Raw genomic sequence first — 23839 nt, 5'->3', positions numbered from 1 at the left:
CCATAATTGCCCCCAGTCCCTAGTGTGCTGTTAAACATTTGTATGTGTTTTTACTCAGAGCGATTGCAACACAGCACCCACCTGTACAAAATATCCAGGTTAAAAGCTGGTACTGAAAAAACAGTATCAGAATAAAACTTGACCTCATGTCTTAATGATCTAGCAAACGTTTACAGGTGAGGAGAGAATAATGAAGTATAACATACATCATAAGAAGTTGAGGATTGGTGGCAGCAGTGTGGGAGCTGAGCGGGCTGTGAGGCAGCGCTGTGCACATGGCCTTGGCCGCGGGGTGGAACTGAGCCCTTCTGGGCCCAGGCCTGGGGTGAACACCTCACTGAAAACCAACCTGCATTTCTGGGGTCTGTTGGATGCCTTCAGCACTGATAATTTTGAGTATGTATATACAGATGTAACTTGTCACAAGTACAGTATTGATGAGCACAGGCTGCCATAAGTCTCTTTGCTATTACAGTGCTGATAAGCTTGCACTCCAGAAGTATTTTCACTGCCACAGCATTATTGATGCTAAGATGATGTTATTGATGCTACTCTGTTAAGCCTGTAATTATCCCGAAACCACATCTGTGGTTTCATTCCTGATTTTTTCCCTACCTCAAATCACTTTTTTATTGCCTCTAATTGCTGCTGCTATTAATTGATTGGTGCTGTATCCTTTATATCCCCAGGCTAGGTGATCTCCCACTACCACCTCACTTAGGAGCATGGAAAGTGACGAAATCCACACTGGAGCTATTTTCTTCTATTTCTTCATGTTGATAAAGCTGTGATAAATGATTATATGTGAGGAAATAACTCTGAAAGAACCATTTTTCTTAATACCAAATTTTCAAAGATCGTCTTATAAAGTGAACTGGCATGTTAATAAAAGGGATTTAATTGCTCATGTAGCTCTAAAACACTTGGAAGACCTTAAGAAAATAAGTACTTCATAATAAATAATGTAAAAATATAAGATCCATTTCAATTTATGCATTTTGCTGTTAAATCAGTCCAAACTACTGTTGTAGTCAGAGTTAACTGTTTAAAGCATGTTGTTTCTGGAGGTTACTGAAGTAGTAATATTCCCCTAAATTACTTTATCCTTTTCATTTTTGTGTAATAATTATTTCCAGTTTTTCTTAATTACACATGGTTCACATTCAAATATTGTCACTTACAAGCCACAACTTGTGCTTCAAAGTATTTAAAATAACTATTGTATAGAAATAAGTAGAGAAGATCATTTTATCACTACTGAGTTCAAGGCAAACTAAATAAATTCAAATCACGCTTATTGGTTTTTAAAAGTTCTGTCTCACATTCATGATTTTATTTACTTACGCTGACAAAAAAAAGAAAAAAAAAAAAAATTAGATTAAAAAGCAGAAGCAGGCCTATTTAGTCCAAATGTGGTCTTGTAAGTATTTTCCACATATCTGTCAGCAATGATTTTTTTTCTAGCCAAAGAGATAATAGAAGAGGGCATTCCAAAACTTAAAGTAGCTTTGAAGTCCACAATAAATAAATAAATAAATAAATAAATACTAGATACTAATTCTTGAAAACCTGCAAAAGCACTTTTAAGGAGAATTGTTTAATTATCTAAAATGGAGAAGTTATTAAACCAACGCGTTGTGAATGCACAGCAAGTGACCTAAGTTATCTCTAACTGAAAATTCATGCTTGTAAAGCTGTGAAGCACACAACAAAAAAACCTAAGCAGCCAGGGATACAGATGCTTTCCAAGACAACTTCACAGTAACTTTCCTAAAGGTGGCTCACACTGTTCTGCTCCACAGCTTAATCAAAGGGAACAATCAATCTCAGGCATAACTGTACCTGCAACTCGTTCATGTGATATCAACAACAAAACTTTTAACAGTGTTGAATCAGGCTTGAGTTAATGTCTCTTCAGCAGGACAAAAAGAACACCTCCCAGGTGCTACAAGCTTGAATGAAGTCACAAGTCATCGCACTTCACCGATATAAAGGAATACTTACTGAACCACTAGTCTAGAAACATACAGCTCTGGCACTGGAAGAAACCAAGAAGTACTGTTTCACTCAACTGACAACATTCAGTTTTGAATACTGAAATTGTTTCTTCTATGAGCAGAAAGAAAAGCAAACACTGAACATTATTACAAAACACAAAAAGGTACAAATATTCTTTTTTGTAACCACTGAAATGCTATGAGGATAAATATGTACAAAGTACTGAATATCTTGTCACTTAAAAAGAAAATAGAATTTTTCCCCCCTTTCCTATCCCCACTGCTCTACCAGCTTTCAGGCACTGCTTGTAGGAGTCCAGAAAAGGGCTTATTATTTCTGTATGGAGAAAGATTTTATTCAGCGTGAAGAAATACAAAACGTTTGCTTTTCTTGTTATCTGTTAAGTGGGTAAAACTAAGTTGGGCTGCAAAGTTTTCCCAAACCCTTTGCAAAGTGCTTTCCTCCATGGATATACAAGATAGTTATGCTTAGCATTATTAGAGTCATGCTTACTCTTCCAATTTTGAACCCATATTTTAAGTATGCTGTTCTTAGTGCTTTTTAAAATAGTTTTCTACTGTGTACATAAAATTCAACCTCTGTCTTCCCATACTTCAAATAGAAAACCAGCATTTCAGTCTACCCATGACAGATTTATACCTTTAGGAGGAAAGACAGGATTTAGCAGGTTGGCTGATTCCCACATCAAAACCTTCAATATCGCTACTGAGATGATAGGGCTTTCCAAAGCCACATTAAATCTTTCATTGCCAAAAATGTTACAAAAGATAAACCTATACTTACACAATACATGATATTATATATAACATAACAGCAGAAAAATAAACATGAAGCCTGCCTACCAAGGTTCATAATGATGACTGTATAGAACTGACCAGGTTTTGGTCAGGAAAGTGAGATGGTGCACAAGTCACTAAACATCTGATTTGTAAGCATGTCGCATCACATCTCTAAGAGAATTTCCAGAGTTACAAACCATGCTAATCCCAGATCCCTGCCTGAATGCTTGAGTAACCATTATAAATGATATGATGGATTTGTGTTCCTGCTGGCACAGGAATTTAGCATGGAGCAGGTGCCTACAGCCCCCCCGGCACTCAACGGTATGCAGAAATGGCACAAACCTCTTATTTCTGTGTCTCTTGATGGTCCATGAACATGGCCAAGGACTTGACCCTAAACAAACAAGAAGAAGTGAGTGCTGTAATACACACCGATAAAATCCAAGTCTCCCCAGCCCCAGAAATTTAATTAAGAATCTCCCCTAAAAAACAAAAACAAAAAACAAACAAAAAAAACCAAAAACCTACTAGAAACAAAAAGTGAAATCCAGACAATGAAGTCAGGTCAATGTAAGCACTGAAAAACAATGCTGAGATGCTACTGAGATTGTCTCATCTTCCATGTATCTTAAAAAATTAAGTTTTCAATGGATCCAGAAAGGATAGTTATAGATACACTTCCATAGTCCAGCAGACACAACATTTAACCCATGGTTTACAACGAGAGATCTAGAAGGAAGCTGGGAACACAACAGCAATAAAAGCATTTGACTAAAATCAAGTTTTATGAGTGGGTGGAAATTGCCGATTTCTTCAGTAGTATGTCTGCTAATAACCCCAAACTCCTCTATGTAATAGTCTGGAAGGCAGACTTAAGCCTGTTCCAGAAAAGTCTCATCTTGGAAATGATGAAGTTTTTCAGTTTCATTTCAAAAGTTGGAGAAATGATAGCATGATGTGCACCAGCTGATACCAAGTGTTTTCAAGGAGAAGAAACATTCACTTTACTTCTGTACCCTTGCTATAGTCTTCCAAAGAAACCATCAAGTTTCCAAAAGGCATTTAATGACTATTATCATTAAAAAATAAAAATAGTGAGTAAATCAGCGCTCCTCAGGGCCACTAACAGGAGACAATGGAAAATAAACCTAGGAAGATAATACTATTGATAATCTCTCACTCAAATCATACATCTCAAGACGCAGAGCTAGAAAAAAAACCTGCCAGTATCAAGTGCCTGGCCAATCACTTGTACAAAAGAACTTTGTTTAATGTATTTAGAGTCACCTGGGGATAGAAATAGCTAAGCATTGCTGCACTAAGAGAGCCAGGAGATCCGACTAATGAGGACACTGTCTGCTGGATAAGTCCTGGCAGGAACCAGAGCTAAAATTCCTGGCAGCTGAAGTCAGAACCTGCCAGAAACTACAGAATTTGGATGAATCAGATCTTCACAGTAATGTCCAAGTGAAAGTAAAAATAAAATAAATCCAAATAAAATAAGGTTTGTGATGTGGAAGCCAGCCTGCTTAAGTTACTAACTACAGAAAACTAAGTGTGTTCAGGACACGCTTAGTTGTTCTACTGAGGGAGATGGTTCAGTGGAGAGATATTGGGGGTAGGTGGATTGTTGGACTGGATGATGTTGAAGGTCTTTTCCAACCTTGATGATTTTTTAATTCTATGAAATTTTAACAGCCAGTCTAACTGAACATCTTATGAAGCAGCTTTCAAGGGCAGAAAATTTCATAAAAATACTGTCTACCTCTTCAGTAGAGCTTCCCATCAGTAGACCTCAAAACACTATGCAGGTGGTCAATACCCATCCCTGAGACAAAGAAATGAACAGGAGTCTTGTGAGAAGTTACGAGCAGTCTAATACCAAGCAAAATGATAGGAAAACGATAGAAAACAAAGGTATATGGTAAGTTATTACAAGTGAAACCTCCACTGGTAAGCAAAACAATAACCTTCTTCTATAACAGAATATGGTAGTCCTCTTATTTTGCTATCCTAGTAGCTAATAGCCTTAGCTACAGATTTTTAATTTCTGCGTTTATTTGGCTAATCAGTTCAAATAAAGGATTAGGAATGTACCAAGCTTTCCTGAAAAAGATGATAATAATAATAAATAATTAATTAATATACTAAAGTAATTGTGTTACAGAAGCTGGACTATTTCCTTGAAAAGAGCATCAACTTAATATATACAAATATAGCATCTCCCTGCTTACTCAGCATATGCATAAGAAACCCTGGACATGAACATAAATGAGCATTAATTCCCTCTGTGGGGAAGTTACCAGCACATACTCAAAAGATGAGGCACATGTTGTCTACGCAGAATGGACAAGGCTAAATTACACCCACAAGAAACTTCAATTTTAGGCATTCAGCCTTAAAAAGAATAATCTTACTATAAAAGGTCTATTTCATGATAAAAATTGCAGTCATTAGGTGAGTTACCCTACTATAAAATAATTTTAATATCATATGTTTAGCTCCTTGAAATCGTCTTTGTAGAGTTTCCTAGTAAAATATTTTTTGCAATAAAGCAATTTACCAAGAGCCAAATTGCTTTGCTACCATTAGAGTTTCTCCTTTACCTATTTTAGTTTTGTGTCAGCAGTGTGTTTTAAAAGCAGTAAAGCAGAAAGCAGTAAAAGAAGCAATAATGAAGGAAGAGACACACAAAGTGATCCTTAATGGATTGTCAGCTTATGAAGGCAATTCACAAGCTGTAGCAAATTGAGTTCTATGCACAAAAGAAATCAATACTCATTGTAGCATCCTTCCTGCTAAGCAGAATAGTGCCACATCTCACAGACCTCAGAGAACTACCTGCTCTTGAAAGCAATATTTATGGTACCCTGGTTTCTCCACAGCTGAATCTGATCCATTCCCTGCACTGGTTTGTTTACTCTCGGAAAAACAGAACAGGGCAGCTTTTCCAGTGACAAAGATCACGGATGATCCTCTATAACACAAGGATCCCACACAACACAAGATATCCCTGGGTTGCTTTCTATTGCAGCCTTATTCTATATTGTTATTACTGGTGAATTCACACAAGCTTGGTTGCCAGATCAATGTTTATCATGGAGATATACCATAATATTTCCACACACATATTGAAACTCCTGCAGTTTGCATCATGAAGTGGGGTTCAAAGATACACAGTCAAGTAACACTTTCTCAAAAAATAATGGGAAAAAAAAATGAAGGAAGGACCATATCTAAATTTACGAATTGGAAGTTCTGAAGAGCAGTTCTAATTTTCTCCTCGGCAAAACTCACAGTATAGAACTACTAACTTGACTTCAGTAAGTACTTCCCAGCAACCAAGTCCTAAAATTGGTTCTCACTTAATGATATGCCCAATTTATTAACATTAGAATAATAGAATCCTACTCAAATTTACAAGTATACAGCACTGCAATGCTTCCTTATGTATTGGAATAAATAATCACTTCCTTGACAGAAGACTGAGGCGCGCTGGAAAATGCTTAGTAAATGCACATAACCATTCTGAAGTTGGTCTGAATGAGTCAAACCCATTAATGTTCAGCTGATAACCTCAGTATGAGAAACTGCCTCTGAAAAATTTTAGTGTGTCTTTTCTTCCCCTTCCTCCAAATTGCATAGCCAATATTTAAGATGACTTTGGTATTCAAACACTAAGTATGACTTCCATTTCATTGCTAGCTGGACAGGAAAGATCCCACTCACGTACGCCAAGACTAAGTACTGCTGAAGAAAGGTACCAGAGCTATTTGTCAGACATGGAAAAATGGCTGATATTGACAGGATCAGCCCTTGAAGTTTCCCAAACCATATAATATTCAGTCTTCCTCCTGGAAAAATACCTCTTAAAAGGGAATCAATCAAAACCACAGCTGTGTTATATTTCCAAACACTGGCTGTATGCTTCCAGAGTGGTAATCTCCAGTCTTTTTCTAATACCCATTATAACAACATCTTTTTGATGGCATCATCACTAAAACACAGGATAATTCAGAAAGTAAGAAGAATGACCAGGCATTTTCAGCGAAAAAATAAACAATAAAGAACATCTGAAAGGAAAAAGAAAAAGAAAAAGAACCTTCGTGAAGGAACTTGCTGGAGTTTTGGATTCATTTCTAAGACACCGAGGAGTAATGAAATAGATAGGAAGACTGCAGAGAAGTCTGCAGCAGGAGCTCGTTACAAAGCTTCAGCCAAACCCATATTCACTAATAATCGTCTGTGAACTCATGTCAGTAAGGATATGTTCATTATTTGGCACTTCCCACCTCCTGCTGGTAAATCACCATCCAAAGAATGAAAACAATTAATTGGCAGATTAGGAAAACAAAACCATTCACTTCACGAGTCAATAGTTTTCAAAATGAAATGAAACCATCCATGTATTTCTTTTCTCTGTTAATCTCTACCCTTCATTCCTTTAAATGACTGCATCCTGAAAAAATGCTTTAATTCCAGAAACTTCATACACAATCCACTTACAATGTATAAAACTCAGAAGAAAACAAATAAGAATGCTGTACATAATGATTCGCAGTTCAGACATTATGCAGGCCGCCATTTAAAACTTCAGGCAGGAAAAAAATTAAACAGCTATATAATATTTGTATGTGTACAGAGACATTTGTATCTCATTTCTTCCTGTAGTAAAATCAAAACAAAACACATTAGCAGAACAAAGAAGTTCCTGGGAATGTAACTGCAGCTCAGGGAGGTGGTGGCGACACCGACCCTGTCCAAGGAACATATAGATGTTGTGTTGAGAGATGTGGTTTAGTGAGAACTATTGGTGATGGGCGGATGGTTGAATTGGATGATCTTGGAGGTCTTTTCCAAAGTTGGTGATTCTCAGATTATGCTCAGCAGGAATGGAAATAATGAAAGATGTCCCAGTGTGGATAAGTGGAGACCCGAGAGCAAGGCTGAGTGAAATGCTACCAGTCAGCTGCAGAAATATCCAACAAGGCTCCTTGCTACCACTAAAGGACACGCGTGGTTCTTGCCAACTCGCTGCCAAAGCACTGAGGCTTTGGCATCTCTATAAGAGTTTTTAACATCTTAACACGTGTAAAACAAATCAGGTTGACATATAGCAAGCTATACAAAACACTTGGAAACATTTTATAATATTTTAAATGTCTGCATGAGCAGTTCAGGTATGCACATCTAATCCATACTTAAAAGTTGAGTGGGAAATACAAGTGTATATTTAAAAACATTCATGCACACAGGTTATGTCCATGTACACACACAGATGATATATGAAGACCAACGCTCAATGGCAAAATGTAGCTACTGGATTGAGAAGCACCGCTCAAATTCTCTCCATAATTACTTCTATAAAGAACATATATATATTACAAAAAAAAAAACAAAAAAAAAAAAAACCAAAACCACAGAACTGTGTTACTATATTTATTACAAGATCTTTGTAATTTCCTTATAGAGTACTAAAGCATTTACAGATTTTACTAGAACTAACTGCATCACCTTCCAGTAGCCCATTATGTTATATATTTGTGGATAAAATATCAACCCTACTGAAGCCAATGTATTTTGTATTGACCTCAATACAATCACCATTCCCTCTTCAGCACTAAGTCTAAAAAATCACTACACACATTCTCAATATTTTGAGACCAAAACCCATTTAATATGTCTACCTTGATTTAAAGGTTTTCTAAAGCAGATGGCTGGGAGATCAAAATATGTTCCGCACAGAAACTTGTCCAGGTTTATTACAAATATGTTGGACCTCCTACCAGGACAAGAAGGACTACGACCACATTACTGTTTGTCTTGCACATTACCACTGCATTTTCACCCATACAGTTACATCCAGATGTCACAGTCCCATTAGGTCAAACCTTTTACTAGCTCCTTGCCACACACACAAAGTATATTTACCAAATTAAAGCTTTATATGCAGGAAGTACGAACTTGTCCAGCATCCCAACATGTCCCAGTTCTGCAGCACTAAGCACCAGAGGCAGACATGAACATGCTGGGCATGACAGTGGTCTCTCACAAGTCTGTCCAACCTTCAGTAATCCGTCTCACCCTTCCCCACCAGCCTCAGCAAAGCCCATCCCAACAAAGAAACCTCCATCTTCATCACAGGTTGGTTTGTACCGAACTAAGATTTGTATACTGATAGGGTAGGCTGAGTGCTAAGGTTTTGCCCTCCATCCTAGATTGGGGCATGTTATTAACCACAAAGGCACTGCACTAGTGACTTAATGTCTCCCAGTCTTCAGGCACTCCAGAGGGATCAATAAAAATATACTTAGACCAAGGTTTATTTCATGTCCTTCCAGAATCCTTCACCATTTAGAAATAGTGATGCAAGGTTCTTATTTTTTGCAACCAAAATATCTATCACTTCTATTTATTTTAAAAGGACAGACATAAATTTGCCTATATAAACCTATATTCCCTAAGATAGAAAGAAAAACAAGTGCTCCCAGTTAAATGTTACTCTATGATATTATACATTTTCAGTACTCAAAAGATTTGTGGTTCTTGTGGTGGACAAAGTCAGTGGTCAGTGCTTCAAGTATACATTGCTACACTTCTTACACAGATTCTCACTCATTTGCACTCCTTTACCTGACTGACTTCCACTGCAAAACCCGATCTACAATCTGAGAAAATAGCAGGTGTAAGCAAGAAGTTTCTGAAAGGAGTTATCACAGATTATAACATAATTATCCCCTTAATAGAATTCGTAACACAATGTTTGAAATGACTGCATTAAATCTATAGAGGATAACAATTACTCACATATATAAGGACCCACTGGTGAATCAGTCATTAAATACACAGTGAACTCTTTCAATTCACATGTAGATTCACAGCAAACTCATGAGCCTGTTTTTGCATGTGCAGGTCAGAAAGCAAATGTTGCAAAATACTTCACCTATGCCTTTGTCTTCTCCCATGCAACTACTTTCAAGTCATTTAAATAATATTATAGAAGCATCTCTTGCATTAAGACTTGAATTACACAGTGAGGATCTGTAATTTGCTGTAGTTCTTTTTTTGGGAATACAAAGATCTCTTTAGTCCATCACAATCATTTCCAAAAGATCAGAATACACAATTCATCTCAAGTATATGAGTATGTTATCAGTTAGGATAACAGAACGTAAGCAATCCTTAAATATTATTTTAAGAAATAGAAAATGAGATCTTAGCTAATATTCAGTGAGGTTTATAACCTGATGAAGAACAAGAGAAATGGAAGAAGTCTATGGATTGCTGCAGAGTCTAGAATGCATCTACCAGATTCCTGCCAAATTTGCTCTAAACATTAAAAATGGCAGAGAAGCCCTCTAAGCTGTCACTGTTAAAGCAGGTAAATCTTGGGGGGAGGAAAAAATAAATCAGTCAAAGTAACTGTAGTCTGCGATGCTCGTATGTTCAGTTCTACAGAATTAGACTGTCACTATTAGTAAATTCCTCTCCATGAAAACATGGAGGAAAAATACTTGAAGGATATCTGTATATGAATATTGGTAGAAGCCCAAACCAAAGAAAGAACCTTGTTTCCATGGAATTAAGTTTCTTGCTCCAACATACATAATTTTCAACATGGTTTAAAAAAAAAAAAATAAAAGAAAATACAAAATGATCACACTATAACATTTTTAGCTGCAAATAATGCAGTATAAATTAGTAGAATGTGTGATAGCTTGACAAGAAGAAGTGTTTCTCTGGAGAGACACTGAGATCACACCAAGATCACTCAGGACAGGCTCTCGATGGTCTCACCTTCCTAAAGGCAGGTTACAGTGATGAAATCACCTTCTTCACACCAGAAATTTAAAAATAGGGAGAACGGTTGGGAAGGAGACTTAAGGTGTAAAAATGCCACCAGTACATAAACAGACATGCTATTCAACTGTGTGCATGTTCACACAATACTCTTCAAAACATGCATCAGAGCAGTTGAGATTAACGTGCTTATAGGAGTACCAATTGGTAACAATTCTGTCTCAACCTTTTTCCCTTTTCATCCACAAGCAGTCAGCAACTGCTGCTTAACCACAAACAGAAGACTGAACAAACAGTTCAGTCAAACGAGGCTCATCAAAAATCAACTGCCAGTCTCCACAAAGACGCCAAATGAAAAACATCCATGACATGAGGCTGGAGCTCAGGCAACCTATGCTTGCTAACTGCTGCCCCAGTGTGGTGCATAGTTTCACAAACCCGAGTATTTGAATTACAAAAGAAAAAATGATCCTATGATAAATTCCTTCATATTTCTTCAGTCTTTTCTGTTTTTCCTTATATGTCTGTTTTAGTATTGGAGAACGCTGTGCTTACCTCCAAAATGCATTGCTCCTTGTCAGACTTCTTCTATACTGGAAAAGCTCTAAGAAGTCTCCCCCAAATACCATTTTCTTTCCTAGTTCAGCTGGTGGTTAACTTCACTTTAGGGTTTGCCAAGCAAGTTTTACGCAAACACAAACCAGACAAGGATGTGTGAAAAGCAGGGTTGCACATCAGAAGAAAAAAAGCTGAAGCAAATGGATCATGGGACCAAAGCATGTGGGTGTCACAGAGATCAAGCAACATTCAGATCCATTATGAGAAGATATCTGAATGGGAAACAGTCTCCATTGGACTGCCGTGGTATAACAAACATTTGGGTTTCTATTTTAAATAGATTATATATTCCAAAAAAATCAAGTATACTAAGCTATTCTATAAAATAACCAGTCTAGACTACTCCAAGTTATCATATTGATGATAACAAAAGTTAAATATGATAAAATGTAAATTCATCAGGAATTCAAGCATCAGCCCATTACCACACTGTAGTAATTAATGCCTGTCAAGTAAGCTAATAGGTGGGGTTCTGTCTCCTGGGAAACCAACACTCTGGCAAAACCTGTGAACGGACCCTGACTTCTCCCTCGATGTACTCTAACTACACCCAGTCCTTTGCTAAGTCATGGACAGCCTTTTCTTATCATCTCCACAGTCTTTTCTATTAAACTGGTGTGGCAGAAATTGATTGTTTTCAACTCCCCTTTTCAACAGCCCTAAACAATGCTCCTTTTCAGTTGTGTTCAAACAAAGAATAAGATGGGGGGGAAAAAAAAGATATAAAAGGATGTTTATTTTCTTTTACAGTTACATAGTCTACTATTCAGCAATCCATGCACTGACTGACTCAGAAAATATTCACTATAGTCACTGAGAGACTGCAGCCCTGAGTCATGTGAAATGCAAACATGTGCATCAAAATGGATTTGATGCTGGATTTGTGCTTCTGGAGGTTTAACACCAGCACAGAGATATGGTGCATGACTCAGTTGCAAGTCTATTGGCCTATGCCAGCCTTACACATGATTATGAAGAGCGAGGTCTTTAGTTTGTCCAAACAGCTTTCTGAGGATGTCAGCTAACTTAGAATTAGTGTAATTAAACCAGGAAGGGCCCTAATGGCATTCTCCACTCACCAATGAAATTCTAATCTCCATTTCTTTATGCACAGTTGGCTCATGCTTACCATCTTACAGACGGCAGAAGGACACCATCTAATGAATTGTACATAACCACTGTGTTACAAAGAAATCATATTCCAACAGACGGCACCACTCAAACCAAAAGTACAAAAATCTTTGTGTGAGGTGCACCGTTATGTAGCAAAAACAGACCAGAATTCAAGACAAGAGCATCTGTTACAAAGCTCTGTGCCGCAGATGGGCAAAACCATGCTCACATTAAAGGTTTCGTGGAAGACTCAGTCCCAGCTTGCAAAGCAAGCTAACATTTTGTTCAGGCTGATTTCTTCACAGATCATTAATAGAATATTACAAATGCAAAGTATTCAATACACTCTTTAAAATAATGTTTAAACTCTTCTTTCCTCCATAAAATCACTGAGGTTTTATCTGTAGTTCTCTCCTTCAGCTAATTCCCAAGAGAATAGCTGATGTCAAAAGTTGAAAAACTGACTTTACAATAGGAGTTGCAGTGGTGACCTTCTTAACTAACTTAATATGCCTGGAAAAGCTCTAGATAAAATAATCTCTCCATCCTGCAATTACTGGGAAATCTGGAGGGAGGAGGAAAGTGCTGTAGCTCTAAACTACATAAATGTTACAAGCTCTAAACTCCACAATTTTGGAGTTGTTGTTCTTTTTCCCTTCTTAATTAAAAGCATACAGCAATTAAAGAAACAAGGGGAAAAAAAAAACAAAAAAAAACCACCAAAAAACCAAAATAACTAGAATAAAGTAACTAACACTTTGAAGGAGACAGAGAAAAGAAGTACTTGTGTACTGTATTCCTTTCCCATGAGGCTAAAAAGATACAACTATTTAGTAACACTGGAGAGAAGAGGAATCTCCATCTCCTTTACCAAACAAGTGCTGCCCGAAACCCATGCACTGTGTAGCAGCAGTGTGTGCACTCACAGCTACCGACCAGGTACTGGGAACAACCATTCTCCGAGACCAATGTCCAACATTTACGCTGGAAATTTGTGAGAAAGGAAAATGCAAAGCAAATTAAGTTAGAGTGGGTTGCTCAAATACAGCCTTTGCTTTCCAGAAGTCTGTATGCCTTAACCATAACTTTCATTTAAGAAGAATAGAATCCCATCAGTTGGTAGAAAAGGGAAGTATGTTATAAGGACTACCTTAAAGACTTCCCAGAAAGCACCTGTAACCTCCAAACACAAAAAAGGGGAAGAGAATAATACACAATAAAGGCAGCAGGGAATAATATTTATTATTATTACTTTTCTGAAATAGGATTAAAAATACAAAGAAACAAACTTAATTAGTTTTTCTCTAATTATCTCCTCCATTACCAACCCCTCCCCCCCTTTTTTTCCCCCTGAACTCAATCTCTAACAAGGACACAGACCCAAGCTACTTCATCTCAATTCCAGCACTCTTCTAGCTGAATCGCAAGAAACTGCACTGCACGAGTACAGAAATACCTACTTCCAATAAAGCACTTTTTGGCAGTGTAAATTAGATCAGCTCAAGGTTTCTCCAATGTCACACAACACAAAGGCTCCAGGACGCTTCCCTCCCGCATTGGAGTCATCTGATCCATACTTGTGCTTGCCAGGGCTTCGCTAATGGCTATTTCCAGCCTTTGGCTTCCCACTCCCATCCCCAGCTGTGCTGAACCGCTCTTGTCCTTATGCTCTCCTTGAGAAAAAGCCAGCTCATCTTGGTTGTACGTACCCGGCAAAAGCAAGCCCTGTAACAAGTCTTTATCCAGCAAAATATAAAATGAGGAACAAAAAAAGGGGGAAAAAGGAAATACATCACTTTTCAACACACCTACAGCTAATGGGAAAAAACAAGAGGAGTGGTCATAGCTCCTTCAGAACACCTCAGTGCATACAGTCTTAATTGTGGCTGTGCAATGGAAATACCTGTGTACGCCTTGCACAATATTTACTGATGCCAAAAGGTTAGAGGTCATTGTTTCCATTAAGACTGCAATTACAGATCATGTGGCAATCTCAAAATTCAGTATCCTTTCCCACACAATTAATATGATTTTTCTGAATATTGTTGTTTCCAGCAACACCACTATTCAGCACCACGTTAAGATTCAACTTTGCAAATTCTTCACCATCACACATCTATTTGAAAATGAGCTTCAGACTTCTCTGCATATGAAAGAAGTCTATTAATTCCTGTTGCCCTAAATCCAACTGTACAGATACTATTACTGAGCCAAAGAACATCAGTAAATGCCAGAAGTAAAAGCGGGAAGGCAGTTGGAAGGGATTTAAGCTGATCACTACCTGCCTATACATTTTCCTCCAATTTTATTGAGTGATTTCTCAGCGGGCGATGTGCCAACTGAACAGAAGGACCCAAGGCAGGTGGGTTGCAGCCACCCCACTTACAACTATTATGTCCGGTTGTTAAGAGAAGCTGTCAGCTCAAGTTATACAGCAGTACCAAAAGGAAAATGCATCACTACCAATCTGGCTGCCTTGTAATTGTAAAATACGTACAGAGGGAGCTGCATGTGTGTATCATACTGTTGGAAAATGGCACCATTTACATCCCATGCAAAATAACTGATATCCACAAAATGTTTAGTCATTAATGGTTTTCTTTGGGAAAAAAAAATCATGAATCTATAGGAGTAATAGCCTTCCCTAATTTTACAAATGTTAATCTGTTGGAGATTCTAACTGTTACAGTGGCCTGGTCATACTAATTCCTCTCCCCACCTAAGCTGAACAGCCTTGGCCCTGTCACACTGCAGAGGCATGCAGTATAAGCAGCCCATGACAGGAAGACAGGCAAGAAAGAGCAAGTGCAAACAGTTTAGACATCCCAAAAGAGGAGAATTGCCTGCATCTTTTTTATGAAGATGCTTTATTTAAATCTGAAATCTAACTTAGCTTTTCCCTGTGCTATTTCACATGTTCAGGTCTAACCTAGGCAATTACAGAAGGCTAAACGGAAGCATCAATTTATTTTGCTGCTGTGATACTGCAACAACTGCTGATGAAGTCAGAGGGCAGCTTTGCTCTGCTGGTGCCAAGCTACTCTCCTTTAAGGGAAGCACCGCATCTGATTTAATTCCTAAACTTCTGCATCCAATTCCTCATAGTTTCAGAGGAAAAACAAACAAACAAAAACAACAGTTAAGGGTTTAACCATTTTCCATATTTTCTAAATGTTATCTTCTGTTTCTCTGTCCAATTCCATACAATCCTGAAGTGAAAGAAGCTATGAATTAAACCTAGGAAGTGATTGAATCTCAAGTCATGTTCTGTACAGTTAGCTCAATAAAATTTAACAAAGAATACAATTCTAATAGATGCAGTCACCGAGCAGAAAATGTAGGAAATGGGGAGGAACTAGCAAAGGTACAATCCCTGCAGCAGGTGCAGTTATTGCTAATGAAGTCAAAAAGACCAAGTCCTTGATGTGATGGGGGTGGGAAGCAGACTGCCTTCGAGCACTCAAAATAGCTTGCACTTTTCTTGATGTCTCCACTGATATCAGTGAGGAGCAGAGCAATTAATTTCAAATGAGGTGTGAATGTTCTGCTCGAGGAAAACAAAAAACAACAGCTAATATAAACGGACTTAATAAAAACACTGATGCTTTCATTTATAACACAAGCCTCTCCATCACTTTCTTCTTTCCCTGTATAAAAAAAATAAAAAAAAATCAGAGCTGCTTCTCGTACATTTCTGTCAGCAGAATGACATCTACATTAGGAGATGCATCCACATTAATACTTCAGCCCCCAAAGCGGGTACTTTTGTTCACTTTTACAGTGCTTTGATTCGCACCATCGAGAAATCTGGGTGCCCAGGAGTGACGCTGGAAGATGAACTCCAGGACTTGCCTAACGCTCTCCAACTGCTCATGGCCTTCCACTCCACTGGAGCAAACAAGTTGGAACAAATAAAAAGCCCTGGAAGTCCATAAGTTGCACACACTTGGCTTCTGTCACTCTTGCTCTATGGTGCTGCTTCCTTTGTGCCTCATTACTTGCTAAAACAGACATAGCCATCATATGGTGAGCAAATTTTGTGTGCATTTGTGCATAACAATGTTCACATGCATGCATGTATTACAGAAAAATAAGAAATCGTTTATTCTTGCCTGGCTTTATCACCTCATCCATCATGAAGGATACAGTACACTGTCTAACTATATTATAAACATGAAGTCAAGTGCGCACCTTCTTATCATAGAGTAATATTCTGATCCTATAAATAGCTCCGTTTTTCACAGACATTTGTGGCTGTGGCTGTATTAAAATAAAGTAAGCAGCATGGATGTGTACAATGAAACTGTCAGAGTAAATAGATGTGGACCCTAAGCAGATTGGGAGCTCTACTTCAAGCTTTACTAGACTTCCTCCAATTCCTTAGATTTCACACACGTTCAGAACCAGTCATTGGTTTGGATGGTAATGATTATATTTCTTGGTCAACTCATGGAGGGTAGAGGAGTTTCCCTCAAGGACTCAGTTTGTGTGTCGCAGCACTGCTGTGTAGTAAGCAGGAATGGCAACTGGCTTAAAAACTACAACATCTCTATGAAACGAAATAAAATGTAGGTGCATGCTACATAAACACAGGCATAAACTGTGTTTATAGAACTTAAGCAACATCAGCACTATAGGCAGTCTTGACTCCTGCGATATCTGTCAGCTGTTCTCATTCCTGTCTGTAACCATAAGAAAAGTAAGATGATTCAAATTAGCTTAGTGCAGAAAGAAAGCTAAGCTGAATCAATTCACTCAGTATTTCTCAGGCTAAAAGCATGCTCAGATAACATGTGGCAACATTTCTAAGTCAAGGTAATGTGATCATCCTTGCATTCCCCGTGATTAACTTAAACGTTCTCCACTTATTGCCTTAAGAAGCATAAGTACCTCTTCCTGGTTTCCATTCAGTACTGTGAACAGTGAAAGCTGTGTGGAAATGGAGAGAAACTAAGGCAATCTTCAGGCTAATCAACAGGTTAAAGATACTTAAACTACCCCAAAGCACATGCATATTATACACTAATATTACAATAAACAGAAATATTTGATTCAGCCACCACTGCCCAGTTAAAATAGAAGACCCAATTTATCTCACGTACAGGATATTTCAACCAGTGGAACAACAATGTAGGACCCTATTCTATGAGGCATCACTTATTGATAACTTTGAGTAGGTTGTAGTTAACATCCAACATGAACGAGATAAAGAGTTTGACTCAGAAAGAGGATGGGGATCACTGGTGCTGCAAAATAAATCAAGTCTACACCAAGTCTTATGAAATAAAACAATTAAAAGTAACATTTGAAATAGTTTAAATAAGGAAAATGTACACAACGTAAGCAGAAACCAAAACCAAACAACTACTTCTCATTTACACAAAGAGACTCAGGAATTCTCTGATATACAGTGTGTTAGAAAATCTTATGATTCCTCCCTGCCTAGCAATTTGAGCTTATTAAATTATTATTCAGCACGGTTAATACAGGGAAAGGAAGACATTTCTTTTGTGGTATCTGACACCTTTAAACAATTAACATATTTAAGTACAGGCTGCGTTTCCAGGTAGTAAGTGGATCTAAGTATAAAATAATCAAGAGATGTCTTTCTTGTCAGTGGAAGGGCTGCAATGTTAAAGATGGTAACCGTACTGCTTTAGAACTCCTCACGTTTCCCTTGAAAGATTCTGACAGTTAAATATTTGAAAGCATTGCTTTTTCAGGCCTAGGAAAAAAACAAAAAGAAAGCCGCTTTCCAGTTCATTTAGTTTTTCTACATACTTGGAGTGCCAAGTTGATGGATGGCTCATATGAGTGCCCAGCATTTCACAGCTGACCATTTCCCATTTGCATATCAACAAGCACATCCATGTGGATGCAGAGGGAGCCCACAATTACCAAGCATATGGTTATTATGGGCATCTAGGGAGACTACTCTTCTGGGAGAGGTAGAGAAAAAAAAGAAGAAAAACTCCTCAGTGAGGTTTGACATATCGGAGTCAAACGTTTCTTAGTCTTTTCTGAAACATGCATGTATGCCTTTCAGAAAACACATTTAAGCCCTATTAATATTTCAGTATATGCTTTTTAGATTTAGAATGGATATAAGGACGAAGTTTTTTACTGTAAGAGTGGTAAAGCACTGGAACATGATGCCCCAAGAGATGATGGATGCTCCATGCTTAGAGACACCCAAGTTGAAAGTGGACAGACTTCTGAGCACCCTCGTGGAGCTGTAGGTATCCCTGTTCGTTGCAGGGGAGTTGAACTTGATGGCCTTTAAGGGACCCTCCCAGCTCAAATGATGCTATGATTTTTTAATATCTACTTGACTTTTTGACTTAGTGTAGTTTACAAGTCCAGCAAAAGGAGCAATTTGCAACGTAGCTCACTATGTACCCAAGCAAGTTTCACACAGCCTCAGGTCCTCGAGATCTACTCAGTAAATGCCTGGAGTTGAAGAGTTCTCTTAAAAGCCTATTTTTCCACATGTTGCTGTCCTTCAGCTAATGAAAGCATGATATGCCTTAGCATGTTTAGCAATGGTACTTAAACCGTCCACATTTCCCTCCTTGCTACCAGACAAGTCCCACTCCACCCCAAAACTTCCACCTCTCCCATTCAAAAATCATGTTTTTACTCCTTTTGTACAAGAAATGGTTTGTAAGAAAACTTCAGCAGAGATGCCTTTACATTCATGTGACCACCACCTGCTTACTTAGTTCTATCTGAGTAAACAAAGCCACCACCACAGGGTTGATATTATGAATGGAACAGCAGCCATTACAATGCATTTTTATATGTATATGCAGCTGCATGTGCACACACTCCACACTGAGCATACTGCCCCAGTCTGTTGTTAGGAAAAGCACTGCTAGCAATAACTATGTGCTCATTCAGAAATACAAAATATGGAGTTCTGTCTCCTCAGGCTTTGAGAGGATTTGTCCCACTTGTAAGTGCTCACGAGACAAGTGCAGCAGTATAAGCAGAGAAACAGAGAAGCATAAAGGATTTGTACTGTTCTCTCACAGACAAATCTAAAACCAAAGAACTTTCTTGTTTTCCAAATCAACTAAATGCCAGCTGCAATGATATTATTAAATCCATACTAAATCTAACAAATTAATGAGGTAAGTAATCAAAATTGTATTAAGAGACCTTATTCCTACTAAGCAGCCAAAAACAGTTATTTGCTTTCAACCAAAATAAACACCCAAACAAAAGCTCACAGTTAAACTCCAAGTTTTCTGGTTGACAATTAATCTATTCCTAAGACAGCACTCAGTTTTCAGAACTTGCAGAGGTAAAAGGAATAAAGCTCCAAAAATAATTAAACAAAACTGCAATAGTATGGAGGTACAGACAGAAACGAAAAAAAAGCAAAGAAAAGAAGAGGCAAGGAAAAAAGAAAGCAGCAGCATGGGACAGTGACCACAGCAAAGAAAAGCAGTCGTGCAGTTTAAATGTGCATATACATATGGGTTGACGTCCAGCAAAAGTAATCATTAATCCTTTTATGTTCTTCAACCACTTCTGAAATCCATGGCTTTGTCATCAAAGAAGACAATCCCAGCGCCTCCAGCATTTTATTTTATTTTTAAGTGCCTAAGCACACATATTAACTTGTCAGTGTGATATTTGAAAGTTTAATGACATTTTCCTTCCATTCTCATAATTGCTAAATTCAGTACTCAAGTGGGAGGTGAAAGCAATGCAGCCCTGCTACCCAAGCAGCCTCCCATTTATCCAGTCCAGTAATTCTCTTCCGTGAACTTCAATTTCATTCCAATAAATCTGTTGTTTTAAAAATTCTATGAAAAATGATGAACGAACCCCAAGTTGTGGTAAACAGCAAGCGATGAGAGACAATCTGGTTAGAACAGTAAAACGTAGAGAACTAAACTGTACAACGGCTTCAGAATGAACAATGAGGTCCAAGTTCAAGATAGAGCAAACACTGCCAAATATTTGCAGTGAAAGAAGCAAATTTGACTATTGTCTTTCAAGAAAAACTTCTATGGATTCAGGTCATCTCATTAAACAGAAAGGGAGATGAGGAGGGTCAGCTGGAGCGGGATGGGGCTCGGAGAGCAGGGACAAGATGGAAACATCTGGTAAGGTTCCACTTGCACAGAGCAAGGCCAGGGTAAAAAGAGCCAGACTGATTTTCCAAAGACAGTGCAGGGAAAGAGGGATGGAGGTGAGGATAAGAGTTAAATAAGTCAGAAATAAAACAGTTCTGCCTCTGTGCAGAAATGCTTCATGTTAATTAAAATTCTCTCACAAGGAAAGGAACTTATACAGACACGTGCATTCTTTACATGCAAATGTAAGTTTTGAACAGTTATTACTGGAGAAGAAATAAATTTGTCAGGTCTTGACAAGGTTCCCATTTTTCTTACAAAAATACAAACAAATCTATGTTACAAGTGTTACAGGAGTTTTATTTAAACACCTTCCTGAGAAATGGAAAGTTAGATTTGATATATCAAAAACAATTGAGAGCTTGCAGCACAACTAAGAAAAAAGACAACAATAAAAAGCCACACCAGTACCATAGCCAAATGCTGCATTAGCAGCAAGGTACTTAATGAGGAGAGAAATAGGGATGGCATAAAAATAGGATCAAGTGAGCGGACCCAGTGATCTTAATGAGACTATGTATAGAATAAGTACGTCACTATAACTGCAGACCATGTGATCCACACCCAGGTATCTGTACATCAAGGGACCGTTATAGCAACATCCAGAGTATTCTTATAGTTTCCGCTTCTGGGCTACTGAGAACTGTTTTGATAGATTCATATTGTAATGCTGGAGTCAGCTAAAACAAAAGAAAAATAAAGCAAGCCTCGGTATAATCAAGACTGGAGGTACTGATGTATGAAGAAAGAAGGTAACAGCTAGAATGTTCCAAGCCTGCAAAGATGCAAGTAATGCCAATTCTTACAGTTTACAAATATCTCGAGGATGCAACCATCACGGAGGGAGGGCAATTAGCACAAAATTGGCTTAGCTACACATAAATGGGAGAAAGGAGCAGCAAAAATAGTAAGCATATTAGGAGTTTGGATTTCTTCTTTTATTTTTAACTACAGAAAAAGTAACAGCAGTTATGAAGCATCCCACCTAGACACACACACCAGACCTTCTCACACAGCGCAGTGCTCATCTTTTCCTCCCAGAGGGTAGTCATGACCTTGTCAGACATCTCCTAACACAAAGGTTGACCCGAAGTCCTTCCACAACATTTTTCCTTGGAATTAGGATGTTTTCTATTCTCAACCAAACTGCAGAACAGATTTGCGTGGCAAAACAACTACATTGAGTACTTAGGGCTATTTGCTTGGAATAAAATGTTGAAGTGATTACAGCTAATAAAAACGCTATTTCTAAACCTCTGAAGTGATATTACAACTCTGATGGACCATATGGTTTTGGTGTATTTATACTGCAGTGAGCTCCTTGGGGTGTTTTTATGTCAGCTGTGAGTGAGGAGATGCACTGGGCACATGTGACAGGTTTGGTTGGCAGGTGACCGCTGCGAGCTTCCTGCCCACCCAAGCTTCCCCACTGCCATGTTTAGAGAGGTGTTTCCTCCAGAATTTCTATGTTCATTCCCAGTCCCAGTAATCAAACATGGGTGTATCTAGCAATAAATAATGCAAAATTGCCGTAAGAGAGACTGATTTGCCAGCAACAGCAGATGCTATCCTAGAGGCCCGTGTTTCATTTACTAGAACCCCATCCTGGTGCTAACACAGCCCTGGGCTCCATCATAATTTCTCCCGTGTCATCGGGAAGTCAAATCCGCTCTGCAATTCCCCAAAAGCAAACAGGAAATATCACTGAATAACACACAATAATACACGTGAACATCTGGTGACACAAGACTGACGGTTTTGACGGAAGACGGGAGGGCCTTTGAAGTAAGACACTAAGTATTTTTAATTCATAGGTGGCTGCCATATTCATATGTGTTACTTATCATTTTTTCACTGAATTACATTGTGAAACAGAAGTAGTTATATTAACCCTATTGCAAACCTGACATTTTGTGGAAAATGGGGCCTATTAGTAATTAAGCTTAAAAGTAGAGGTAATACAGTGCTCTACACTTCACTGACAGCAGTACTCATCATGCATTTATAGCTCATACAAGGACCCTTGAAAAGGGAGAGAGAACTAGGCAAATGCGTTAGCAACTGTGAAAATGAGATAAAAGCTACTGACTTTGTAACCTGCAATTCGCCAAAAGCTTTTTCTTCATTTTTTTCCCTCGAGTTAAACACATACTTTAAGAGACAAAAGGTCCATTTTTTCCTCTCAGTGCACACATGTGAGCCTCATTAATGTTAATTGGATTTATGGCTGCCCACTGAAAAGAGAAGAAACTGTAAAGATTTCACATTTGCAGGGAAACAATCAGAGGAACGATTTCTTGTGTGTCTAGCTGATGAAGAGATGGAGAAATAATGGATGAGTCATTCTACATTCTGATTCAAAATTCTTAAAATAGATGAGATGAAAACACTTATTTCTGCAAGGGTCATATTCATGGGAAGGATTCTTTCTAAGAAACTGATCTGAAGCTTCAAATCTATCTGTGCTCTTAATTACCTAACTCTGAGAATAAATCATGGTCTCTGAATTGCAGTTATACAGATTTGTAGCAGTAATTCAATTTGGCAGGTGTAAAGTACAAGTGTAATTCCTCTGTCCTCCCTGTAGTCTTCAAAGAGACACTGAATTTGAGCCATTTGATGATTTCTTCCGTATTGTAGTTTTCACATTCACTATGCATCAAACTTCTGGTAGATCACTTCAGAAGGCAATTATACATGGCTACAGTTACTTTACTAATCAATTTCAATATAAATCAAACACGCAACTCTTAACTTCACTGTGGTGTAGCTTTAGCCACTACTTGATCCACCGTGAACAAAAAGCTTCCAAGCTATTTGTGATGGAAGTTGGGAAGTACACAGAGTCTTCACGTAGACAGACTTGCTCTACAGGGACTTCCCCAAAGCTGGTCTTCTACTCAGCCTCCAATTCATTTGATGGGATTATCTATTTGTCTAAAACAATCCCTTCTTACAAAATAGAGAGAAGAGGAAACCTAACACTATCCATCCCACAGTATGAAAGCTCTGTGTATTGATGAAGAAAAAGCTTGCCCGAGTTTTTTTGCCTGTTTCTTTTTTTTTTTCTCCTCTTTTTTTTCCTCTGCTGTATTCTATATCTCCTGCAGTAAAGAGAAAAAACATGGCTATGTACATCAGACTTGCACCTCTGCACCCAACTACTAGACACTGAGCAAGAGGATTGGCACAGGAGCATTCCAAATGCTTTCCTAGATAGCCGTACCTGTGCGGCAGACTGACCTACATTTAGGAGAGCAAGATCAACAGATAAACGGAGTGTAGACCTTGGAAGCTCTCTGTGCTTCTTGCTTCAAAAGCACATAAAAACCTTTCCTCTCTGTTGCACAGTTGAGAAAA

The 23839-nt window shown here is 38.2% G+C and overlaps 1 protein-coding gene across 3 annotated transcripts in view; it reads right to left on the bottom strand.

Annotated features, from left to right (window-relative positions):
• Nucleotides 1–23839, bottom strand: part of ZNF804A (zinc finger protein 804A) — a 312097-nt gene that overhangs the window by 97081 nt on the left and 191177 nt on the right. The window contains exon 2 of one of the 3 annotated variants that reach the window (XM_085553586.1): nt 3144–3195. The exons of the other annotated variants lie outside the window; for them this stretch is intronic. The gene's annotated coding sequence lies outside the window, so the exon portion shown is untranslated. The remainder of the gene's footprint in view (nt 1–3143; nt 3196–23839) is intronic. 3 annotated transcript variants of the gene reach the window in all.

Source organism: Coturnix japonica, chromosome 7 (genome assembly GCF_054131305.1).
Source record: "Coturnix japonica strain WE chromosome 7, WE-NBRP24, whole genome shotgun sequence".
NCBI lineage: Eukaryota > Metazoa > Chordata > Aves > Galliformes > Phasianidae > Coturnix > Coturnix japonica.
This window is presented reverse-complemented; position numbering and strand designations above follow the sequence as displayed.